The sequence below is a fragment of the Microtus oregoni genome, unplaced genomic scaffold, assembly GCF_018167655.1.
Source record: "Microtus oregoni isolate MIOR12 unplaced genomic scaffold, Mior012 000000F_ref0000247, whole genome shotgun sequence".
Classification (NCBI taxonomy): domain Eukaryota; kingdom Metazoa; phylum Chordata; class Mammalia; order Rodentia; family Cricetidae; genus Microtus; species Microtus oregoni.
The window spans coordinates 86078215-86086320 of NW_024543059.1; positions in this window are offsets into that span (position 1 = coordinate 86078215).

An 8106-nucleotide genomic window follows, 5' to 3' on the forward strand; every position below is an offset into this window, starting at 1 on the left:
GGGTCAACTTTGGTCCTGAAATATTAACTAGAAAACTCAACATAAATAACTCATCAGTTCTGAATGCAACTCCTTTCTGAGTAGCATGATGAAATCGTATACCTTCTGCTCTGTCCCACCTGTGATGTGGATCATCACTTTGTCCAAGATATCAATATTATGTATGCTGCGTACTTGCCCGTTACAGACTTAGTAGCTGCTTGCTTATCAGATCAATAGTTGTAGTGTTACAGTGTTTGCCTTCAAATGACACTGGACCTGATGAGGGCTCCAGTGTGCAGGAACAGTTGAATTGACCATTCAGGTGTACCCCAAGGAGTGTTTCTGTCAAGTTCACGGCACACCATTGTAACCCTAGCAGGTTTGTCAAGTCCACGGCACACCATTGTAACCCTAGCAGGTCTGGCCGCATTCGTCCCAAACATGTCTGTCTTGGCTGGGAGTATTCCAGAATAGTTGAGTTCCTTTAGAACAGAAGTGTGCCTGCATCGCTCTCTGCTACTTCACACCTATCCTGCATGTAGGATGTGGCTCAAGTGAACCCCGTCTGATGTTTTAGTTCAGTGTGCTGTGTATGTCAGTGTTGTGTGTAGTTCATGAAAACGTGGATGGACCTTACCTAGTGATGATAAGTCAAACATTGTCCAAGTCAATTCAGAGAGACTGCTGAAATACATCCAGGAAGTTTGGATTCTTATGTGTGGACCAGTTTGCGGGAGCAGAATATGGTCATTATCCTTACCAATGGTTTCTATAGCCTGGGATAGTAGATGTAGTTTGCTTCATAGAAGAATAATTAATTACATGTTCACAACATAAGTAAGCCTTGTAAGGTGCTCACTCTGCAATAATCGAGATATGAGGTATAATTTTATCTTTCGAGTAAAGCTTTTAGGATTATGGTAAAGCGGGGTCTCCTTCAGGTTGGTGTGACCCTTTATGCTGGTCGAGTGCCGTCAGCAATGTTGAGGGAAGCTGGAGTGCAGCCTGGGCATCTGAGAGTGAGATGTGAACTCAGCAGCACTAATGGGGAGATGCTTGATGTGGGTGGGCGCCGCTGTTGAACCTCAGTTTGTCAAAAAGGTAGGACAACTGGAAAGTTTTGTTGCTCTCAGGAAGCTGAGTCTACACTTTTCTAAAACAATTCAGCTCCTTTTTTATTTCTGTATGTTCTTAAGAGACCAGCAAATACAAACAGTTGTGTGGGTTTGACTCTCGGTGCAGCTCTTTAACACTATCAGGCAGGTCCTCATACAGTCCAGGTGGACGATGCACCTATTTAGCTGAGGCTGGTCTAGAACTCAGTCCTCCTGCCTCCACCTCCCAAGTAACATTACAGCACTAACTCCATACACTAACTTCATACCCTTTAAGAGCATTTTAGGGACTGCAATGTAACTCGGTGATAAAAGTGATTGCAATGCATTCCTTAGCCCCTGTGCTGAATCTCATGCCCACAAAAACTACAACTAATGTTATTTAAACTCATAACCTTGCTTTTTACCAAGCCTTTGGTTTCTGTTTGCCTGCGTGGGGAGTACATTTAGAGAACTGGCTTTCAGCTTTCCCTGCTTACATATTTCTTCCTCAGAATGAGGTGCCTGAAAGCAGAGCAGGTTAGTGGGTTCTTTTTAGCTTCTCTTTCATAACCTGCTCTTCTTCCTCTTCTCAGAAGTTACCACCCCATTCTAATATTGCTATTATTTTATCTGCATTCTCCTAGACTGTAAGAAAATCTCCAGGGCACTAGAAATAAAGACTTGATTATTCTCACAGCCTACTCAAAGATACACACTTGTGTCTCTGTATACTATGTAATATTCAAAGATACACACTTGTGTCTCTGTATACTATGTGATACTCAAAGATACACGTTTGTATCTCTGTATACTATGTGATACTCAAAGATACACATTTGTATCTCTGTATACTATGTGATACTCAAAGATACACACTTGTGTCTCTGGATACTATGTAATATTCAAAGATACACATTTGTGTCTCTGTATACTATGTAATATTCAAAGATACACACTTGTGTCTCTGTATACTATGTAAAATGAGCGTCAGTGTTTACATGAATGAATGAGCATCATTGCAACAGTGCATCTTTAAATAAAGCTAATGTTTATGATTATTAGAAACATTTACAGAAGCTCGTTAGGTTATTTATCTGTTGTGCATGTGAGTATGTGGTATATGTGTGTGTGTGTTGCACATACGTGTATGGGTGCTCCATCTGTGCCAGTGCCCAGGTGGGTGACAGGCTGACATCAGGATGCTTTCCTGAACTTGGAGCCGAGTGGTGGTGGCTCACACCTTTAATGCCAGTACTTGAGAGGCAGAGGCAGGCAGATTTCTGAGTTTGAGTTCTACGGAGTGAGTTCCAAGACAGCCAGGGCTACACAGAGAAACCCTGTCTTGAGAAACCAAACCAACTAACCAGCGAAACAACAACAACAACAATAAAAAGAAACCCCAAAACGCAACAAGCCAAAACCAGAACGAACAAAAACCCACTCCCACTAAAACATGGAAGTTAAGCTCTCTGGAAGAGCAAAAAATGGTATTACCTCTGAGCTGTCTCCAGAGCAGCACACCAGCTCTGTCGCCTGTGTGCTGGGGTCTTAGTGTGGATCCCCTGTTCGCACAGCAGGCACTCCACCTGTGTGCTGTCTCCCCAGCCCCTGATAGAACGGTTAGCTTTTAACAAAACAGCTGATCTTTGGAAGTATACTGCCGAGTGTGAACCAATCACGTCTTTGTTTCCCTTCTTCCTGCCAGATGGAAAAGTGATAGGTTCTCTAATCTATAATCGATAGCTGATGAGTAATGCCCACAGCTTCAGCCCCATGTTTGCTTGATAACCTTTCTGCTCTTATCCCCACTACGTTTTGCTTCCTTCCAGCAATCCATCTATGATACCTGGTCTTATTTTGAAAACAGAAAGCCACACCACTTAGTAACATACATAGTTCCAATAAAATTTTCTTTCTTTTCCTTTGTTTCTTCTTTTTTTTTGTACTTTTTAAAAATTTATTTAACTTTATGCTCTTTGGTGTGAAAGTGTCAGATCCCCAGGAACTGGAGTTACAGACAGTTGTAAGCTGCCATGTTTGTGCTAGGAACTGAACCTGGGTCCTCAAGAAGAAAAGCCAGTGCTCTCGTAACCACTGAGCAATCTCTCCAGATTCTTTTATTTTTTTTTTTATTTTTATTTTTTAGATCAGGCTGGCCTTGAACTCACAGAGATCCATCTCCCTCTGCTTCCCAAGTTCTGGGAATAAAGGCATGCGCCACTACTTCCAGTCAAAATTTTATTTATGTTTAGTAATTTTAGAATATTTTTTATGATTGACTGGTTAACCTTATCAAGTCAATGTTTAAATGTTTTGAATCTGGTGTTTACTGAAAAGTTTAAATTTTAAAAATGTAAAATAATGAACATATATGGAAAATGCGCATACAAACAGACACCCAAAAAAATGGTCTGAGAGATGAGTATCTGACTTCCCTTAGTCCATCTACAGCAAAGGAGGGAGGGAGGACTGGGATGTCCCTGTCTCCTCTGCTGTCCAGATCTAAATAGAGCAGTAGTGAAAGTATGTGGCCTTTGTAGATGTCAACAAGATAGATATGCTGATATGTCTTTTGTTAGCTCAAGCTAGAGTTATTTGGAAAGAGAAAACATCAATTGGGACATCACTTCTATCAGATTGGCCTGTAGGCAAGTTTCTGGGGGCATTTTCTTGATTAATGGTTGGGAGGGCCCAGCATACTGTGGGCAGGGCCACCCCAAGGCAGTTGATCATGACTTGTATAAAAGTAAACTGAGCAAGCCATTAAGTGCTTTCTTCCTTGGTGTCTGCTTCAGTTCCTGCCACCAGGGTCCTGCTTGAATATCTGTTCTAACCGCCTTCAGTGATGGACTGTGATGGGAAAATATGTAAGCCAAATAAACCCCTTTCTTCCCTAGTTGCTTCTGGTCAGTGTTTTGTCATAGCAATACAAAGCTAGAAAGTGGAATAAGGCAGATATTACATGGTGGTGATTATATGTATGCATATAAATGTGCATATAATGTACGTATGTAAATATACATTTATTTTGTCCTAGTTTGCAGTGCTAGGCATTGACTCCAGTGTGTCCCACATCCTAGACAAGCTCCACCACTGAGCTCCATTCCCATTCTGGAGACTTTCAGAGGTGCATTCTCTCCTTCAACAGTAGTACTACCTCTCCCTTTCCTGTCTGGGCCCTAGCAGATATCTGTGGTCATAATTGGACAGCAGTATGGACACTTCATTTAATATATACAAAGTTCAAGCACTCTACAGTGCCTCAGCAGGAAGTCAGAGGACACAAATGCCTGGACCATTGTGAACTATAACTTAAACCCACTGTTGACCAGATACATCAGACTATTGTACTGAAAGAGTTTGGGAGACAGGAAGGAGTTCAGGGTAGAAACTGAGGCAGTTGTCCTTCAGATTTACTCATGTAGCTTAATTTGAGTTTTCTTTACTATTGTGTTTTCACGGTCCCCAGAGTCAATCAGGATCAAGATGCTAATTTTGGGTCTGGCCGATTCCGAATATATCATGTGTTCTTTTATTATTTGGTATCATAAACAGGTGATCTTATACTGGAAACTAGTGATGTAGTTACTGTAAAGTTAGAACAAAGAAGAGACATTGAGGTAGCCAGCGGTCAGAAAGTGCAAGCCTCAGTCAATACTCTTAGGACTAGAAAGACAGAGGGTGCTGGGTGGTGGTGGCGCACACCTTTAATCCCAGCACTCGGGAGGCAGAGGCAGGCGGATCTCTGTGAGTTCAAGACCAGCCTGGTCTACAAGAGCTAGTTCCAGGACAGGCTCCAAAGCCACAGAGAAACCCTATCTTGAAAAACAAAACAAAACAAAACAAAAAAATTAAAAAAAAAAAAAAAGAAAGAAAGACAGAGGGTGCAGGTGTTGACTCTAGCTAGAACAGAGGAGTTTGGAAGCAGGGCTCTTTAGGACCGACAGGTGTCTTAGGAAAGGCTACTTTTCAGCAGGGCGATGGGGCCTCAGAGCTCTGTGGCTGACATGCTGGGAAGGTGTAGAGCACAGTAGGAGGTGATTCTTACTGTTAAAGGGATAGCAAAGGTATTCTGAAGGTGTGGCAGGGAGGAAGATAAAGGCTGGAGAACCTCAGCACCACAGTTTGTGGCTGCACCAGTCCCAAGAGGAACTGGAAGCAGGAAAGCCTTTCTTCCCCTTTCCACCCAGGCCTTCCTCTTTTCAGAAGTCCTAACTGTAAGGCATGTGTTAAAGAGGTCTGGAAATTATAGACAGCATCTCAATCATGAAGCAGCATTTTGAAAGGTATGCTTGGGGTTAAGAGGCAGTAAATAGCCAGATCTATCTTCCCGGACCATGCAGCATCTGTGATGGTTAACCTAAATTGTCAGCTTGACTGGATCTAGAACCACCATAGAAACACACTTCTGGTTGTGTTTGTGAGGGTGGCCTGGCTAGTTTTGTGTCAAGTCGACACAAGCTGGAACCTCAATTTAGAAAATGCCTCCATAAAATCCAGCTATAGTTACCGAGCTGTGGTGGTGCACACCTTTAATTCCAGCACTCGGAGGCAGAGACAGGTGGATCTCTAAGTTCGAGGCCAGCCTGCTTTACAAGAGCTAGTTCCAGGACAGGACAGGTACCAATGCTACACAGAGAAACCCTGTCTCGAAAAAAACAAAACAAAACAACAAAAATCCAGCTGCAGTGTATTTTCTTAATTAGCGATTGATGGGAGAGGGCCCAGTCCATTGTAGTTAGTGTCATCCCTGGGCTGATGGTCCTAGGTTTTATAAGACAGCAGGCTGAGCAAACCATGGTGAGCAAGCTCGTAAGCAATCCTCCATGGCCTCTGCATCAACTTTTAACTCCAGGTTTCTGCCCTGCTTGAGTTCCTGTCCTGACTTCCTTCAGGGATGGACTGCAATATGGAAACAAAATCCAAATTAACTCTTTCTTTGCCAAGCTGCTTTGGTTGAGGGCATTTTATCACAGCAGTAGAAGCCCTAACTCAGACAGAGGGTATTTTCAGACAGGGTTAATGGAGGCGGGAAGGCCCATCTTAAATGTGAGCAGCACTGTGCCATGGGCTGGAATTCTAGACAGAATACAAGGGAGAAAGCGAGCTAAGCAGCCACTTTCATCACTGCGAATCCTACAGCGGGCTGTGCCCTCGGGTTGTGCACCACGAGAAACCCTTCCTCTATTAAGTTGCTCTTATCAGATATGTGCTCACAGCGAGGAAAGGTGAGGAATTCAGCACCTGTTTACATGCCTCTGACTTCATAGAGTGTTGCTTTGGCCCAGTGAGACACAACCACCCTTTCCACAAAGGTGTCTCCGTAGCTTTGTCTGGGTGCTGTCTGCTCTAAGCAGTCCCGCCCGGGCACTCTAAAACAGTGTGATTTGTAAAGTTAACTACAGTAACAAGACTTTAAAAAATCTTTTTTTTTCTTCTTTGAGAATTTCATATATGTTTATAATGTGTCTTGAGTATATTCACTCTCCATCTTCCTCTCCAACTTCCCCCGGCTTCTTTCACATCTCCTTCCTAACTCATGGCCTCCTTTTAAATGATCTGTCTGTCTGTCTGTCTGTCTGTCTATCCATCTATCTGTCTATATCTTTTATCTATCATCCACCTATCTCTCTCTCTCTCTCTATCATCTATCTATCTATCTATCTATCTATCTATCTATCATCTATCTATCTACCTATCATCTACCCATCTATCATCTATCTACCTACCTGTCTGTCTATTTATCTATCATCTATCTATCTATCTATCTATCTATCTATCTATCTTCTATCATCTATCATCTATCAAATATCTATCATCTATCTATCTATCTATCTATCTATCTATCTATCTATCTATCTATGTATCTGTCTATCCTTTTAACCCAATGAGTCTAATTAGTACCACTGTACATGAATGTGTGGTCATCCACTGGGACATGAGCAACCTACCAGCAGCTACACTCCCAAAGAAGAGACTCTTCCCCAGCACCCCTCAACTAACAAGCAAGGGGTGGCTCTTGAGAGCTCCTCTTCCCTCCCACTGGAATTTTTACCGCACCTGATGTTGTGCAGGTAACGGCAGCTGCTGTGGGGCTCATACGTTTCAGCTGTGCCCTGTCTGGGAGACAGCACTTCGCATCCTGCTCCCCACCCTCTGGCTCTCCCAGTCTTTCTGTCCTTGGTGTTCCCAGAGCCTGAGGTCAGGTGCGGGAGTGGATGTAGTTGTCCTGTCTGGTGCCACGTATTCACTGCTACTTATTCTCAGCGCTTTGAACAGCAATGAGTTTCCTGCAGGCCAAGTCTGAGCTCTCTGAGTGGGTGGTATCTTCAGCAGAAAGGGTCTGGTTATGGTGGGAAGTCAGGAGGAACGACAATAGCTTGTATTGTTTGCAATGCCACAGGGGTCTTCCTGACTGGAAGTAGTAACAATCCTGACGTAAAATACAGGTGGACAGTAATAAAGGAGAGGAGAAACGCAAACATCAGTATACACAGAACAAGCAAGGAAGGCAATCTCTGTAGTTGCTACAGTCCCGCGTTGTTAGGTTAGCTACGCAGTCCATTCTTAGTAGAACTAATTCAGTCCTTCACTCCCAAGAGTCTAAATATTAGTAGTCATTTTATACTTACTGCCGTATTTGCCTTAATGCTTAGTGCTGGGTTTGATAGGACTCACGGGCACCTCAGAGATGTCCTAGGCTGCCGACATCGGCTTCCCTGCCTTCGTTGTCACGGCAGCCACTCAGTTTACCCTTAGTAACTTGGAACAATTTTCCAGCAAAGATGACGAGCCCTTCTTTGTTGGCTGGTTTAATAATACAAAAAGCTCAGTGTGGCCTCTGGAAATTTCGTCTTCTAATTTAGTGGCACCATGGTTGTGACTTCTGGAGGAGGAACTCGAGTCAACTATAGTGATTGGTGTTACGGGATGAGAAACACGGGTTTGTGGGTAGGAAATTAGCTGTGCCGGTGGAGGAGTCTGTCCCCATTTTGCTCCTTTGTCCGGGCAGTACATTCTGGCTGTG